Here is an 18,195-nt window from a genome sequence, read left to right as displayed (position 1 = left end):
GTGGTGATTTTGTCATTGTGTGACAAAAAAGTAGATGGCACAGCCTACTACACACCTGGGCTATGTGGTTGACATGAGGGATCTTCAGAAAGTTTATGGAAAGTGCACATTATCTTTCATTTCGTTTTCCATGAACATCTTGCAGCTTCCTTAGCTATGTGGTATGGCCTATTGCTCCTAAGGCCACGATGGATGAAGCAACATGAGATCAAATCAAGCTCAGGAGAAAACGATGCCATCAAGAGATGTGGTAACCATGAGGTACATGATGCTGCTGGCAGTGCAACATGGCACTGTTTTACATAAACTAAATTAGGTAGAAGAAATGTGTTCTAGAATAATGATAAAAAGCATAGTGCAGAAGCACTATAGCCAGTACCTTAGCTGGTTGTCTTTATCAAGTGAATATTCTATTAATGTGCATAATTGTGTGTACTATATATACTCTCATATGACTGGGAGCACGGTGGACGTGTTCATACCAACATCACCACAAACAGGAGGTGTGCGTTGGCTGCAGCTAAATGACAGGAAGTTTGCAGCTCCACTGTGATCTTCTGGGGCCACAGTTGTGTATGCGGTGGTTTGTTGACAGAAACGTTGCTGTGCATGCATGATTGTACTCACTTGCAGGAAACTCTGCTCTGTGTGTCCTCTGGTTCTTCAAGCTCTGCAGAGTTGCTGACTTTGCTGCCTCGGATCAAGGGGGGGTCCTTGCAAAGTGAAGATGCCAACTCTGGTTGGAAAACCTGGTTAAATTATTACATGTATTCAAAGTCAAATCCCCCAAGTCAATGGAATATTTTTCTTTTGACTACAGGATTTATTATTATGATCCTGTTACTTTAGAGGAGGAGTTGAAACAGACATGGAATAGTGATTATTATTTACTGTATATAAAAGAGAAATTACATTGTGTTCAAGCTTTCATCAAGACAAGTTGATTCTCTCTTTGTGTGTGAAACCATTAGGGATTATAGTTTTGACGTGGTAACGAATATTTTCTTACTGTGTTGAATATTCACTTTACAAAATTACCATAAACTATGAATAAACATGAACAGGGCTATTAGAATGGTTATCCTCTCAAATCCTCTGGGTGTGCTTGTGGAAAGCTGATGATTCTAACTGCCTTAGTAAGTTCTAATTCTGCTAATAAAACAAGGGGGTTGAGAAAGAGTGGTTTGAGACAAGTTTGAAAAAGATGAATCTGTTTTCTGTGGTTGTTTTAAAGAATACCTGTATGGAGTTTACATGTTTTGGCTCAAGTAGCATGATGGGCATTGGCTTCTTTGAAGATACTTTGGTTGATTTCACAAAGCATGTTGTAGAGATGTGTTGAGCAGGAAAATGCACGCCTTGGTGTTGATGAGTCTGTACAGGTAATGGTATCACTGCTGGGTGTAGAGAAGGCCCCCAAACTGTCCATGGACTGTTTTTCAGCTTATGTGACTTAGGCTTGGGGACCCATTTCATCTGACCTATTTTGCACTAATTTTTCTTTTATCTCTTTTGGGGGAGTTGTCAATGTTTCTTAGGTGGTTCCCTATCCCTACCAAACATACCCTTCTTGAGCCCGAGGGAGTTACTGTATTACCACTAGATGATGGGTTGGTTTCACTTCACTTTGCAGCTAAAGGGATTCCTTGAAAACAAAAGAAAGACTCAAGGAAGAGGAGTTTCTACTGGTATCTACCACATGCCACCAGCGGTGACCCCAAAAGTGCATTGCAACCCAGAGCAACTCTCACTCTTGCCCAGGGAGTTAATATGCTTGTTAGGAGGTTGGTCTCAGGATGGGTTTTTAGAATATCATATATTTTTACAGTTCTTTTGGTATCTTTTTGACTTTCTTCTTCTTCTTTTTCCTCTAGAAAAATATTCTAGATATTTGCTACATACAAGTAGAAACAATGATAGATAGACAACAAATGGTTATAGGAAATGGGATTATAGTCTAATTGATTTTTATTAGTAAAACAAATTTTGCTTATATTTACCTGAAAAAAGTAAAATACAACGAAAAGAGCCATTGAATTTCAGGAATATTTTTCTGTGTTGTTGACTAGTCTTGAGCGTTAACTGTGGGTCCTGGTGGCATCATCTGAAGCAGGGGCCCTCAGCTATGTCTTGGATGTGTATATAGATATGTTACTGTACTTATCTTTGTGAATTGATTTTTTTCAAATCAATATTATAATTGAGCTCGGTGTGGCCTTGAACTCTAGGTCTATTTTGTGCTTGTTCATGGATGATTATTCTTTGTGAACATTAAGCTGCTGTTCCGCAGGCACCATGCCAAGGGCTGGATTCCTGCAGCAGGCCATTGCTCCCCACCCTGAGACTCGTTGTGCACCGCAAGCCTCCTGCTGGACCTGCCTTTGCCTTTCTCCAGTCTTCTTGGAGTTACTTTGTTCCTTACTGTGGGACTCCAACAGCTTTGGCCTTTCTTCTTCTCCTTCTTTTTAAGTACCCCTTCCTGCTTGGAGGACTTCGACTTGGTTGACTCGTTCCATTGAAAGCTCTTCTCTGTGTTCCTGCCTAATTCTCTCCACTATTCCTTTAGCTCATGTCTCAATTCCTGAGGGGAGTCTTCTAGAATCTTCTAGAATATACCAGATTCCTTTGATATACATCCTGCTCTTTTTGTCTTTAGGCTTTTTGTGGGATATATTTACATGTTTATTTATGTGGTTTTCTTTCTCCCCCACTAGACTCCAAGTGCCATATGGGCAGGAACCCTGGGTCTTTGCCATCCTGTCTCTGGAACCTAGAGCATCTTGGCCAGGCAGCTGCTCAAGTGTTTTCCTTTTTCATACAAAATGTTGTAGTTAAATAAACCATGGCCCTTATTCTCCAGGGGCTTATCGTCTACTATAATTAAAGGAATTAATTCTTGTAGCAGAGTGTGTGCTGTGCTATGAGAGACTATGTTTGTAGATCTTTGTAGGAAGCTTTGGAGGATGGGTAGAGGGGTTGAAGGATATTGGAGTGTTTATGTGTTTGTAGAGGTGGGAGTGGTGGTGGGAGTGGGAGGAGAGTGTAATGAAAAAAGCACTTGGGACACAGTCACCGAGTAGAAAGGATCGAAAGCATTACAGCGACATGTTCAGTGAACTTCAAGGTATTTTATGCGACTAAAGCCACACAAGGTAGTGGGTGGTCGAAAGAGATGAACTTGAAAAGGATTATGTGGCAGAATGTGAAAGATTTTAATGCCTACTACAACAAATGAAAATGTTTTCAAGATAGAATAGAACCATTAGCTTATAGCAAGAGGAAATGTACTGTGGCCAACACTGTGGCACAGTGAGTTAAAGCTGCCGCCCATGGCACCAGCAACCCACACAGGTGACAGTTCAAGTCACAGCTGCTCCACTTCTGATCCAGCTCCCTGCTAATGTGCCTGAGAAGGCAGTAGAAGATGACCCAAGTCCTTGGGCCTCTGCACCCATGTGGGAGAACTGGATAAAACTCCTGGATCCTGGCTTCAGCCTGGTCCAGCACTGACCATTGCAGCCATTTGGGGAGTGAACCAGAGGATGGAAGATCTTCCTCTGTCTCTCTGCCTCTGCTTTTCTTTTTCTGTAACTCTTTCAAATAAATAAATCTTTAGAAGAAAATAAAACAAACTACTTAAAACTGTCAAATCTTTTTAAAAAAGAGAAAATATATTTACTGTTTAGAAAATACTGCTTAGTTTGTTTTATAAAACATCAAATAAATTAATTTTTTAGAGTGTCAAGTTTTATTATGATACTTCATGAAGCCAAAAAGATAAAGCTTATTTGTAGAAAATAAAACCATAAAGCTATAGATAAAGCCTTTAAATTAAATTTGGGTAACTAGGCAGAAAAATAATTTGGATATCTATATACAACAAAAGTAGAAATTAAAGCTACTTAGTTAATTTTATCATAACAGACTTAGAAAATCTTTTCATGTCAGTGGCCTTTTGTTGATGGTAATTTAAAGGATTCTAACATTTTTCTGTGGAAATGGGCAAAATGGATCAGTTGAATTACAGACTTGTAAATTAATTATAAATCCTTTGGAAACCAAGGCATCATCTAGAAAAGAGATAGCATGTAGTATCTGCTTGTTTATGATTTCCAGTTGGGGGACTGTTTAGTCATTTTTTGTTCTTCTTTGAGAGACTTTTGTGGTTATGCAAATTTGCTCCCCAATATTTTATGCCGTCGGTCTTTTCTTGGGAGACATGCATTCTCATCCTGGATCAGCACTACTGGTGTGGCTGGACATGAAGAGATAGATAGTACAGATTCCTGGGCCCCAGCTCAGACTTCTGGTTCCAAAGGCCCAACGTTCTGAAAGCTCCTGACAGAGTTCCATTGTATACTGAAGGAGGGGGGCGGAGTCTCTTCCAAGATAGAGGAGGTGTCCATGCTAGACAGAGAGTCGTCTTTATGCTGGGAGACATGAAACGGAGTTTGAGAAATTCCATTCACCTGCCCAGGGAGGCAAGAAGAGAGTATGGTAGATGGAGAAAGAATCATCTGTGAGAAACCAGACACTGCCTAAGCGTCAGGACTCCCGTGGAAAACAGTGTCAGTAAAGATGAAAAATAAATCATCCACACTGGGAAAGAAAACTCCATGAGGCAGATTTATCAAGCTGGAGAATTCACATTACAAGAATTAGACATCATAGCAGCAAAGTTTCCAAAACGAGAAAAGATGAGCTAGAAAGCACAAATAAGAATAGGGTAACATGATAAATGAATAGGTGCATTTGTAAAGGAATCATATAGAATTGATGGAAAATAAAATACATCCATTATAGGGAAAAAATCTCTCAAATAATTAATCTAAATGTAGAACACACTAGCCTTAAATGAGAATTACTTAAGTGGGAGAAAGATCTGAGGAGATTACCCAGAATGTAGCACAGATAAACAAAAAGAAAATATGAAAAAAATTAGGAGATAAGAAGAGATGATCAAAGGGAATACTGACTTTACAGTGAAAAACATACAAAAAAATTCTGTATAGACATCATTATAGCAAAAATGTCTGAACATCTCACAACAGAAATAATGCTGCCAGAGATGAAATATTGAGTATTAGAAGGCATGAAAGTCAACCCTAAGCAAGGTGCTTAGCAGACATGATAGATGCCAGAAGACAATGGGGTGGTGGCTTCTTCATGCTGAGGGAAAATGAAGATTGAGCTGGGAATTTACACCCAAACTATTCTACAGGAGAGATGATGAAATAAAGACACCTGATGATGTACAAATTCAGAGTCTGCCACTCACAGACTGTGTTGGAAACACATTTTCCTCAAGGTGAAGCATAACAGAGAGGGAGAGAGAATGCAAGAAACATTTGAGAGAAAAATCAGTAATTCTGGTGCCTTAGGGTTCTCCAGAGAAACTATTCCTGCCAGTAGAGGCCTGATGGATGGTTTGACAGATGGGTGGATGGGTCAGAGGGAGTTTATTAGGGAATTTGACTCAGGTGGTAATGGAGGCTAAGAAGTCCACAGTAGGTCATCTGTAAGCTGGAGAACCAGGGAGGTGGATGATGGGACTCTATGTCAAAGAATGAAGGCTTGAGACGCTGAGGGGGTAAGGGGAGGGGCACTGGTACAAGTCTTAGAGCCCAAAGCCCGCAGAACTGGGGGTTCTGATGTCCACGGGCATCAGTGATCCAACAGAGAGACAATTTATCCTTTTTCCTGCATCTTTATTCTGTACTGGCCCTCAGCAGGGGATGGTGACTGCCCACCTTGGTGAGGGATGGGTCTGCTAATTCAGATGCAACTCTCCCCCAGACACAGCCTCACAGACACTCAGAAATAATGCCTTTCTAGTTTCCTCCGTATCCCCTAACCCAGTCAACTTGACATCTACAATTAACCGTTTCAATTGGCAAACCTAAAATGAGCTGGCCTAGAAAAGACCAATTTGTGGGATAGCAGAACAAAATGAAACTAAGATGACCATATATATCATAGAAAAGGGGTTTGGGCCGGCGCCGCGGCTCACTAGGCTAATCCTCCGCCTAGTGGCGCCAGCACACTGGGTTCTAGTCCCGGTTGGGGCGCCGGATTATGTCCTGGTTGCCCCTCTTCCAGGCCAGCTCTCTGCTGTGGCCAGGGAGTGCAGTGGAGGATGGCCCAGGTGCTTGGGCCCTGCACCCCATGGGAGACCAGGAAAAGCACCTGGCTCCTGCCATCAGATCAACGTGGTGCGCCGGCCGCAGCGCGCTGGCCGCGGCGGCCATTGGAGGGTGAACCAACGGCAAAAAGGAAGACCTTTCTCTCTGTCTCTCTCACTGTCCACTCTGCCTGTTAAAAAATTAAAAAAAAAAAAAAAAGAAAGAAAAGGGGTTTGGGGGTTGGGAATTAGAATATCCTCACTTTATCAAATTATTTGTGACCAAGATTTTGATACTGATTACTTTAAATGTATTTGATTATGTATATATAAAATTTAATGAAAGTAGAAAGTGTAACTTCTAACCAGTAAGTAGGAAAGAAAACAAATGGTCAATCCCCCTGAAACAATAGAAGGTTTGAAAAAGGGGGAAAATAGCAAAGAAAACAAATAGAAATGCAATCTTATTTTTAATTATAAATAATTATATTAGTATTTACAACAGATGTAAATAGCTTAACATTCTCTATTCAAAAGCAGAGATTTGAAGAGTTGCAATTAAAAGAACATATAATGCATCTTAAAAATGTCAAAATCATGATTGCTGCAATTAAAACAAATTAAATGTGTTTTTGACCATCGACATGCACAAATTTAGAATAAAATGTTGAGTTAAAAATTCAAGTTACACAATATGTACAGGACTAAAATTTATGTATATTTCGACATCATTAAACAGTATACTTTAATGGGCTTATACTAGAATGCAAAACTGTGGGAATGAACTATATTATTAAGATAATGTTTGTCCTTGGGGAAAAATGGAATGAGACTTGTGATGATACAAAGCTTACTTAAAATGCATATTTTTACATTAATATTTTAAAAAGAATTGGAGAAAACATGGAAAAGTGACAGAATTCATCAATGATCTGGCTGGGTACTGGGCTGAGTTAATATATTACATTTCTGTAAGTCTGAAATATTTTATTGTGGTTTTCAAAGCTCCAGACTGATTCTTCCCTGTGAGAATAATCAGAATAAATGACCCTGTGTTCGCTTCCAATGTGAATTTTGTTCAAGTCCACACATTATTTGAAATACGCCTTGTGGGAGCTTATAGAGACCCAAGTTCTTTGTGTTTCTGGAGAAGCTGTTAAGGATTGGCCAGAAAACTGCCGCAGACTCAGAGGGGGCAGTGAAATCTCGGGCTGCCATGTTGAGTTGGTGGCTTCCGTTCGAGCCATCTGTTCGCATCATTATCCAGCAAAGAGCTCTAGAATGGGGGGGAGGGGGTTAAAACTTTCAAACTGACATGTGGGGAAGTTGTTGGTGGGTGAAGGCCTCGGATGACATGTGCTCACCCCTGGCATTTTCCGTGGAAGGGAGGAGGGGCGTGGAAAAGCAGAATTAGATGATCCTTCAGAGTTCTGCCCAACTGAGCTCTCTTGGCAGTTTTCCCCTCCTCTATCAGAATCATCTCCGTTTCTTGCCAATGTGTTCTTTTCAGTTACTCTTAATATCCCATCCAGAATTAGAGACGTAGGAAATAATTGGGTCAGCTCATCTTTGCTTTGCCAGTGCAGGTGTTTTCCAACATGCTCTCCATGGTGGTGCCCAGTTTTTAATAACAAGCCTCGCACTGTGCAATTATTTTAAGAGTAGGGGAAAATGATGAGCCGTGTCTGTTGTATGCTATGAAGACCCTCATCACAGCATTCTATACAGCAGCTTTGGGGAAACCAGTTGATTTCCACATCTGCACTGAAGGCCCTTGACTGAAACTCCCTTCCAAATCAGGAATGAGAGGGAACTGCATGTCTCGGGGAGCCGAGCAAAGCACAAAGTATAAGTTTTTAAAGTCTTAGCTCTAGCCAGCTACAGGAAACATATAATCATAGCCCTTGGTATTCGAAATCTCCATTAGACAAGGTCTAATCTCGATTAGACAAGGTCTATTTCGTAGTCCTTATGATACTTGAGAAATGACAGCGTTGTAAGTATAATTCCTTCAGAAATTGAACAAGCAGTGTGGCTATCCTTCAGCTATGTGACTCTTACACCTGTTCTTATTTTTGTGGCATGCATTTTGTTGCATCATAATGACTGTTTGTCTTCCCCTATATGGAGCCCCTTGAGAGTAGGGATTCTATATTTTCTGCCCTTCTTCCCCAAGTCCCTAGCACAGTAATTGGTTCATAATTGGTGTTTAGTGAATGTGTGTGTGATATATATATATATATATTTACATATACATATGTAAATTGGACAGCTAGTGGGGGAGGAATGAAAGGGGGCAGAGAGGGAGATCAAGACAGGCAGACAGAGCTCCTGTTTGCTGATTTATTGCCCACATATCTAGAAAGGCCAGGGCTGGCCCAGGGCCAGAGCCAGGAGCTGGGAATGCAATTCAGGTCTCCTATGTGGGTGGCAGGGACTCAATTACTTGTTTCTGTGTGTATTCAACTTTAGGATTTATTTTATATCCTGTTTAGTATTCATATAATAAAATAAAAAGTTGGCCACAAGGTTCAAGTCAAAATTGTATGAAATGTGTATTCAGAGGAACCCCTCTGCCAGCTGTATTTTGTCTCTATTTCTACCCTCACTATAGATCACTTTTTCTTAGATTTGAGTAATCCTTTTACTATTTGTTTATTTATTTTTTGAAAGAATTATACAGAGAGAGAAGGAGAGGCAGAGAGAGAGAGAGGTCTTCCATCTGCTTGTTCACTCCCCAAATGGCCATGGACAGAGCTGTGCTGATCTGAAGCCAGAAGCCAAGGGCTTCCTCCCGGTCTCCCACACAGGTGCAGGGGCCCAAGGACTTGTGCCATCTTCTACTGCTTTCTCAGGCCATAGCAGAGAGCTGGATCGGAAGTGGATCAGCCGGGTCTCGAACCAGCACCCATATGAGATGCCAGCACTGCACGCATCAGCTTAACCTGCTATGCCACAGCACCAACCTCTTGAGTAATCTTTATGTTTGTGAAACATGTATAAGTGTGTGTGTATGTTTGTGTGTTTGTCTCCTTTATTCTTATGTAATAATAGCATGCAAAATCACTCCTCATTTGGTGGAAAGGATTTTCTGCACATGCTGGACTGTAACCTAACTTGATGTGTACACAGGGCTGTAGCCTACTCTCGTAGCAACAAGTGTTGAGCCTCAGCCAATCATAAGTTTGAATATGCTCAAGTAGGACTGATATGAACTATAAGCAATTGGGCTGTCTCTGTCTCCCACTTCTGTTTTCTGTCGGCAACTTCCTCTTTTCTGATTATAAATATCACCTGCACATAAACTCAGTGGAACATTATGACCCATATTTGATCTGTACTGATGCCTAATTCAAAAATCAAAATCAATTAAGATCCAAAAAACTAGATTTGTTGTAAGTTTCTCTTTTCAACACAAACTATATGTCAATGAAGAACTTTTATATTTGCTGTTTCTTATAGTGGTGGCTTTCAGGGTAAATTCTAGAAGTAGGAATTCTGGGTAAAAAGTTGCCAGTTTGAATTCTGAGTGTATTTGAAATGGAGACAATAGGTAGAAAGTGAAGATAACGTCAGCTTTATCCCTCTTAGAGCAGTTGTTAAAGGTCGCTCAAGTTCTTCCTGTTCTAAATTCCTGAATTAGGGGCCGGTGCTTTGGCACAGTGTTTTGAGACACTGTTTATGATGTTGGCGTCCCATATTAGAACTCCAGTTTGAGTCTTGGCTGCTCCAGTTCGAGTCTGGCTTCTTGCTAATATGCCTGGGAAAGCAGCAGGAGATGGCCCAAGTGCTTGGGCTCCTGCAATCACATGAGAAACCCGGATGGAGGTCTGGGTTCCTGGCTTTGGCCTGGCACAGTCTGGGCCTTTGTTGGGGAGTGAACCAGTGGATGGAGGCTCTCCCTCCCCATCTATCTGTGTTACTCTGCCTTTCAATTAATTTTAAATTAATCCTTAAAATACATAAATTCCTGTAGTGGGTAGACTTAACTACTCAGTCCTACACATTATGGAAAACTCAGTGGACTTTGCATAGGCAGAACTCCTTCTAAGTTTACAGCTTTATCCATGGGAGACCACAGCAGGGAAACTGCAGAGTGCAGAGGCATGGGAAGGCAAAGGGGTGGAGCCATGGGACCCAAGTATCTCCATCTCGTCAATCTGAGAAGTCTGCCCTCCTCCTGTAGGGAAGAAAAGTGAGGCGCAGGGAGAGGCCAGGACTGTTGCTCTGATGTCCTTCCACATGGAAATATGACAGCAGAGGGAAGGTGCTTCCCCTTTCTCTAATACCCTTTATTTTTAATTTTTATTTAATGAATGCATTTTTACATAGATACAACTTTAGGAATATAGTGGTTCTTTCCCCCATATCATCCCCCCTCCCATCCCAGCTCCCATTCCCTCTCCCATCTCCTTCTTCATTATGGATCATTTTTAGTATGACTTTATATACAGAGGACCAACTCTATGCTAATCATAGATTTCAACAATTTGCCCTCAGGCCCACACACACAACATATAAAACACAGTTTGGGGAGAGAATTTGCAGTGGATTCTCATATTACAATTCAATAGGATGGCTGGCGCCGCGGCTCAACAGGCTAATCCTCCGCCTAGCGGCGCCGGCACATTGGGTTCTAGTCCCGGTCGGGGCACCGGATTCTATCCCGGTTGCCCCTCTTCCAGGCCAGCTCTCTGCTGTGGCCCGGGAGTGCAGTGGAGGATGGCCCAAGTCCTTGGGCCCTGCACCCCATGGGAGACCAGGAGAAGCACCTGGCTCTTGCCTTTGGATCAGCGCGGTGCGCCGGCCATTGGAGGGTGAACCAACGGCAAAAGGAAGACCTTTCTCTCTATCTCTCTCTCTCTCACTGTCCACTCTGCCTGTCAAAAAAAAAAAAAAATTCAATAGGGACAGAGGTCCTACCTGGGGAGCAAGTGCACAGTGACTACTGTTGTTCCTTTAACAATTAACACTCTTTTTTTTTTATGACATCAGTGATCATCTGAGCTCTTGTCATGGCTGCCAAGGCTATGGAAGCCTTTTATGACCACAGACTCCATCAGTATTTGACGTGGCCGTAAGCAAAGTGGATGTTCTCTTCTCCCCTCAGAGAAGAGTGTCTCCTTTGATGACCCTTTCTTTTCTCTGAGGTCCCACATAGATCCTCCGTGTAGGATAATTTTTGTCACAGAGTCTTGTCTTTCCATGCCTGAAATGCTCTTGCAGGCCTTTCAGCCCGACCAGGAAGTCTTATGGGTAGATTCTGAGGTCAGAGTGTTATTTACTACAGAAGTCATTCTAGGAGTCTGCTGTGTGGACTGCTTCCCATATTGTTCCCTTCTTCCTTTTCAATTCTATTATTTTTACTGGGTACTTGATGTTATTTACATCATCTCTTTTAAACTTAGACCGATCCATCTGTTGCCTTTAACATTTAATATGATCATTTTAACAATGAAGGTGCCGTTTATTCCACCAGTGCTTATGGGTTTGGAGCCCCATGACTAGTTCTTCGGCTGCACCCTGAGAGGTACATCTATATGCCTGTATGCAGAACTATACTGTTTCACAGTTTTAGACTACTTCCTCCATCTCTTATTCCCTCTATTATTTTTACCTGGGATCTTTTTCCAATTGCCTTAAAATACATACAATTAACTCTGTGTTACATAGAGAGTTCAGCATATAGTATGAAGTAGAGAAATGAGAGAGAAAGAAAATAGAGGGAAAAAACAACAAAACAAAAAGGATATAAGCAGTAAAAAGTACCAATGATAAACTGTCCCTTGACAATCAGGTCAAGGATTCTTGAAGCCATTGATTCTAAAAGTGACAATTTCACTTCTATAGCTTTGATTTTAGCTGCGCTATTAATTCTTCCAAATCAGGGAGAACATATGGTATTTGTCTCTTTGGTACTGGGTTATTTCACTAAATATGAGGTTTTCCAGCTTGCTCCTTTTTGCTGCAAAGGACTGTATTTCATCCTTTTTATTGTTGTATAGTATTCCATAGTGTACATATCCCACAATTTCTTTTTCCAGTCTTCAGTTGATAGACATTTAGGTTGCTTCCATGTCTTAGCTATTGTGAATTGAACTGCAATAAACATGGAGGTGCAGACAGTTCTTTTGTTTACTGATTTCATTTCACTTGGGTAAATTCCCAGTAGTGGAATGGCTGGGTCATATGGTAGGTCTATATTCAGATTTTTGAGGTATCTACATGCTGTTTTCCATAGTGGCTTTACCAGTTTACATTCCCACCAACAGTGGGTGAGGGTGATTCCTCTTTTGAAAAATGTCTGTTAAGATCCTTGGCCCATCTATTTATTGGGTTGTTTGTTTTGTTATTGTGGAGTTTCTTGAACATTTTATAGATTCTGGTTATTAATCCTTTATCAGTTGTGTAGTTTGCAAATAATTTCTACCATTCTGTCGGTTGCCTCTTCACTTTCCTGACTGTTTCTTTTGCTGTAAAGAAACTTCTCAATTTGAGGTAATCCCAATTGTTTCTCAGTTTGTTAATGTGATGTATCACATTGATTGATCTGTGAATGTTGAACCATCCTTGCATACCAGGGATAAATCCCACTTGGTTTGGGTGAATGATCTTTCTGATGTGTAGTTGGATTTGGTTGGCCAGGATTTTGTTGAGTATTTTTGCGTTTGTATTTATCAGGGAGATTTTACTGATTTGAATCTTCTCTATCCTTTTTTTGGTTAGTTGGGCCAATGGTGTGTCAATTTTATTTTTCAAAAAAACCAGCTCTTCCTTTTGCTGATCTTTTGTATTTTTTTTTTGTTTCAATTTTGTTGATTTTTTTCTCTAATCTTAATTATTTCTTTTCTTCTACTGGATTTGGGTTTGCTTTGCTGCTGTTTTTCTAGATCCTTGAGGTGCATAAAGAGATCATTTATTTGGTACCTTTCCAGTTTCTTGATGCAGGCACCAATTTCTATAAACTTTCCTCTTAGCACTGCTTTTGCTGTATCTCATAATTTTGATAAGTTTTATTGTCATTTTCATTTGTTTCTAGAAATTTTTCGATTTCTCTTTTGGTTTCTTCTGTGACCCACTGTTCAATCAGAATCATGTTGTTCATTCTCCATGTATTTGCTTATAATGCAGAGATTCTTGAGTTGTTGATTTTGAGCTTCATTGCATTGTAGTCTGAGAAGATGCATGTTATAATTTCAGTTTTTTTTTTTAATTTGCTGAGGCTCCCTTTATGGCCTAGCATATGGTCAATCCCAGAGAAAGTTCCATGCACTGGAGAGAAATATGTGTACTCTGTGGCTATGGGGTGGTAGACTCTGTAGATATCTACTAGGTCTGTTTGGTCTTAGTGTCAACTAGCTCTGTTGTTTCTTTGTTCGTTTTCTGTCTGGTTGATCTGTCCATCGCTGAAAGTGGGGTATTGAAGTCCTCTATTACTATTGTATTTGAGTCTATATCTCCCTTTAAATCCTTTAATAATTCTTTCAAATAGCCAGGCGCCCTGTAATTAGGTGCATATAGTAACATCTTTGTTTTGGATTGATCATTTAATCATTATATAGTGTCCTTCTTTGTCTCTTTTAATAGCTTTTGTGTTAAAGTCTATTTTGTCTGATATTAGGATGGCCACATCAGCTCTTTTTTGGTTTCTGTTAGCTTGGAATATCTTTTTCCATCCTTTTGCTTTCAGTCTGCGTGCATCTTTGCTGGTGAGGTGTGATTCCTGAAAGCAATAGATAGATGGGCTTTCTTTTTTTAATCCATTCAGCTAGTCTGTGTCTTTTGACTGTAGAGTTGAGACTGTTTACATTCAGTGTGACTATTGTTAAATAATGTCTTCTTCCTGCCACGTTTCCTTAAGTAGGACTGTTTATGTATGTTGCTATTTGCTTGTATTTTAGCTGGGTCATTTTCTACATTCGTCTTCTTTTGTAGTGAAGTTCCTGTTTCTGTGTTTCTGTGTGCAGCACATCCTTGAGCCAGTGTTGTAGGGCTAGATGTGAAGATACAAATTCTTTCAGTTTCTGTTTGCTGTGGAAAATCTTTATTTCCCCTTCATTCATAAATGATAGCTTTGCAGGGTACAGTATTCTTGGTAGGCAGCGTTTTTCTTTTAAAACTTGGAATATATCATGCCTTTGTCTCCTTGCCTGTAGGGTTTGTGATAAGTTTGGGGTGAGTCTGATTAGATTACCTCTGAATATGATTTGTCGTTTCTCCCTGGCACATTTAGGATTTGTTCTTTGTATTTCACTGAGCTGAGTGTTTCCACAATGTGTTGTGGTGAATTCCTTTTCTGGTCATATTTGTTAGGACTCCTGTGTATTTGTAGTATTCGTATGTTCCTTTCAACCTGCCTATGGTGGAAGTTTTCTGATATTATTTCATTAAGAAGGCCACCTAATCCAATCTTTCTTCCTACACCCTCGGGGACTCCTATTATCCGGAAGTTACAATGCTAGATTGAATCTTGTAAGTCGTCAACAGTGATTTTTAATTTTCTAATTTCTTCTTCTTGTGTTTGATCTGACTGTATTATTTCTGGAAGTTTGTCTTCAACTTCTGATACTCGCTCTTCTGTTTCATCTGTTCGATTTCTGAGGGATTCCACAGCATTTTTTATTTTGTCAATTGAATTTTTCATTTCTAGTATTTCATTCTGGCTTCTCTTTAGAATCTCTATTTCTTTTTGTTCAGATCTTGAATCTGTTTCTCATTGCTTCTAGGTAACCTGATTATTAATTTTCTGAATTCTTTTTCTGGCATGACTTCAAATTCTTCTTCTTCGACCTCTATTATTGAAGGTTTAGATTGCTCCATTGGTGAGTTCATAGGTTCTTCTATATTCTTACTCAGGATTTTTCCTTTGTTCTTTGGCATTTCTGTTTGGTTTAATTTGAAGTTGATTATCATCTGCTATGGGCTGTTATGGGTGTGCCAATTGCCAGTGTAAGCAGGAAACTCCACCTCCTAGAGCTTTGTTTATTTCTGGTAGCTGAGGGAGGTGGGTACTTGAGTAGGCTGATACCTGGGCTTTGAGGTGCTAAGCCCCGCCCACTCGGGGGATCTCCCTGTTCCTTTGTTCACCTGAAAATGCCTGGGCCTCCGTTGACAGCCTTCCCTGTCACTGTGCTCCCTGCATGACGATGGGGGAGCCACTCTGAACTGCTGTGACCCTTGTCCCCGGGTGGGGTGGCCCATCACTGAAGTTCGCGTGTGGGAGGCAAAAGCACAGCCCACCCTGCTGCGCTCCAAAATGTGAACAAATAAGATGGCTGCTCTCTGCCTGCTGAGCTCCAGTTGTGGGGGGTGGAAGACATCGAGGGATTGTGGTGTGGTCAGTCTCTGCTCGCCCCCCAGAATTCGTACTGTCCTCCCGCTTTCAGCACCAAGCGCCGTTCACTTCGCCTTGCTTCTGCACCCCTCCGTGCTCATGTCTCCGTGGGCTCTCACATCTCGCCTGTTCCTCCCGGGGCGGTGGTGGCCGCGGCGGCAGCAGTCCTCCCACTGCTTCTTTGTTCTGTTCTCTTTCTGCAGTTTGGGCACCTCTACCTCCCCCGACATGGTCCCTGGCACTCTCTGGCCTGCTCTCATGCCACTCTGCACCACCCTTCCCGTGGTTCCATCGCCTGACTGTCCCCTCTCTTCATCAGTCTCTCTCTGTACGACTTGGCACATCTTGCTGCTATGCTGCCATCTTTCCCAAAACAACCTCTCCAGGAAGCGTTCCCCAAGTCAGCTGATGGCGGCTTTCCTCACAGCAGGCCCGGGACAGACGCTGGCCACATGATAGGGGACACTGTGCTGACTGCCCCCAGGTGCCCTCCAGGACACTCCCTCAACACAGGACCCTGCTCCTCGGAGCCCTGCAGCTGGCGGTGTGGACGTGGGCCCTCGGCAGAGACCCTGTGGAGTGGGCCCAGCCGCTCACACGTGCCCTAATATCCTTTAGCCACCAACTTCAGACTCTTTAGTCTGTGACAGGCACAGGTGAGGACTAGGAATGTCTGAAAAAGCAAAAACTAGTGAAAGCTAGACCACTGGGAGGCTGCTATTCCTATATTCCACTGAGTAGACTAAAGAGACTGCACCGGTTTTCCTCTTCCTGGGTCGTGTGCTGTGATTTAAAATGAAGTTCAGGTACACAGGAGCCATGATGAAAGGTGGTCGGAAGAGATGGGGTGCCCTCACGGCCACTACATTGCCATGGTACAAGCAGGCGCCCAGGGAAGACTCACTGTGACACACGTCTGGTTCTGCTGGGAGCTCCCTGGGCAGGGGGTGGTTACAGAGGGGGTCCCCATCATTCCTCTCATCTATAAAGGTTCTTGAGGATCCAGAACAAGAGGGGGCATTTTCAGTCTAAATTTTACAGAGGCTTCTGGGATTACAGCTATGCTTTTAAACGTTTTGTGTAGAAGGAGAACAGTGCTTTGAGTTGTCAAACTGGCGAGTTGAAAATACCAGACTCCAAAAAACATTTAAAGGAAATATTTCTGTGTTTTCCTTCAGATTAGAATATTAAAAATTAAATAAGTTCAATAATGTTTCATTGCAAATATGAAAAATTTATGCTCAGAATCTGATGGGAAGATTTTGGATTCCTGTGAAGCTTTGTTTATTTGGAAATAGATGAGTTTTTTTCTACTTATGTTGTAAAGTTGAAACCCTAAAAAAATGTGTAATAGAGAAGCTGCCTACCTCTGAGATAATTTTTATATCGTTTGGCATAAAACCCTCCAGCGTTTCCCCTTCTGTTCCTGTGATAGTGTGCGTTATGCTTTACGTGAGATAGTGCAATTATGTTGTTTTTCAACTATTATTTCTTCAATTATCATGTCTTAGATGACTTTTGTAACAGATGTACACAGTCTGTGACCCTAGACCACCGTGCTTGTCCCTGAGGCTCCACTGGACGTTCCCCTCGCCAGCCAGCATCATGGTAAGGTGACTCCTCCTGGTTTTATGTGGCCTCCCCCTCCCCCCACAATGATTAGACTGGCTCACGCCGTGTGAACCAGTGGCTTCCATGACGTTGTAAAATGAATTGAGAGGCCGATGAATTTCTCTCTGTGGGGATGAGGTGAAGATATTCAGCTTAGGAGCTCTTAAAGGCAGGAAGTCAATACAGATGGTCCCTCTCTTGGGGTGCTTTGACTGATGATTTCTGACTTGCTGGTGGTATGAAAGCCATCTGTGGTCAGTAGAAACCATGCTTCAGCTTCTGCATTTTACCTTTTCCCAGGCTAGTGCTGTGAGGTCTGATCGCTCGTGGTTCTGAGCAGTGGCAGCAAGTGCAGCTCCCAAGTAGCCCTGGGATTGCCAGGGAAACAAGCAGGGCCTTGCAGGGTGCTGTGTTGCTGAGTTGGAGGATTGCATGCATTTGCAACTTACAATGGGTTCATTGGGGGACATAGCCCATTGAAGACTGAGGAGCATCTGAATGAAGCCAAAATGCAGAGAGAGGCAGGGCCCAGGAGTACCTTGGCCCTGGATCTGACTGTTCTTTTCTACAGTTTGATTTAGTTACCTGCTCCTTCCTTAAATTATAAGAATCCATAGGTCTTCTTTCTTTCCCCCAGACTAATTTAAATTGTCTCCTGTCACTTATATTGAAGAGTCTTTATTACTGTGCCTTTCTATGTGAATCCATAAATATTAACCATTTTAATTGGGTGGATAATATTTCATTGAAATATAAACTCAGATATTTTAAAAATCTTTTAGCTATAATCATTTGTATTATTGGGAAGTTCGGATTTTATACAATACTGCAATGTGCATTCTTTTATACTTGCACAGTTGGTGAATATATCTCTAGAGAAAAATCTTAGTAGAGCAACAAAAAGGCTCAGATCTTTTAAATTTTAATAAGCCATAACAAATAACCCTCTTGCAAAGTGCACCCATTTATTCTACCACCAGTAGTGGCAGGTAGTGCAGGTATCTTCCAAATAGGTGTTGCCAGGAGTTTAAATCTTTGTAAATATAATAGGAGAAAAAATAATTTCTGGTTTTAATTTGTATTTTAAAATTTTTCTTGTGGAAGATCACCTTTTTTTTAGAAAAAGATT

General features: G+C 41.5%; 1 long non-coding RNA gene across 1 annotated transcript in view; it reads left to right on the top strand.

Annotated features, from left to right (window-relative positions):
* Positions 1 to 18,195, top strand: part of LOC127484172 (uncharacterized) — a 57,987-nt gene that overhangs the window by 24,098 nt on the left and 15,694 nt on the right. Inside the window, exon 2 of the long non-coding RNA XR_011382712.1 lies at positions 16,967 to 17,063. This is a non-coding gene — a long non-coding RNA (uncharacterized lncRNA). The remainder of the gene's footprint in view (positions 1 to 16,966; positions 17,064 to 18,195) is intronic.

Source organism: Oryctolagus cuniculus, chromosome 15 (genome assembly GCF_964237555.1).
Source record: "Oryctolagus cuniculus chromosome 15, mOryCun1.1, whole genome shotgun sequence".
Taxonomy (NCBI): Eukaryota; Metazoa; Chordata; class Mammalia; order Lagomorpha; family Leporidae; genus Oryctolagus; species Oryctolagus cuniculus.
The sequence above is the reverse complement of the archived record's forward strand: the minus strand, read 5'-3'. Positions and strand labels throughout refer to the sequence as shown.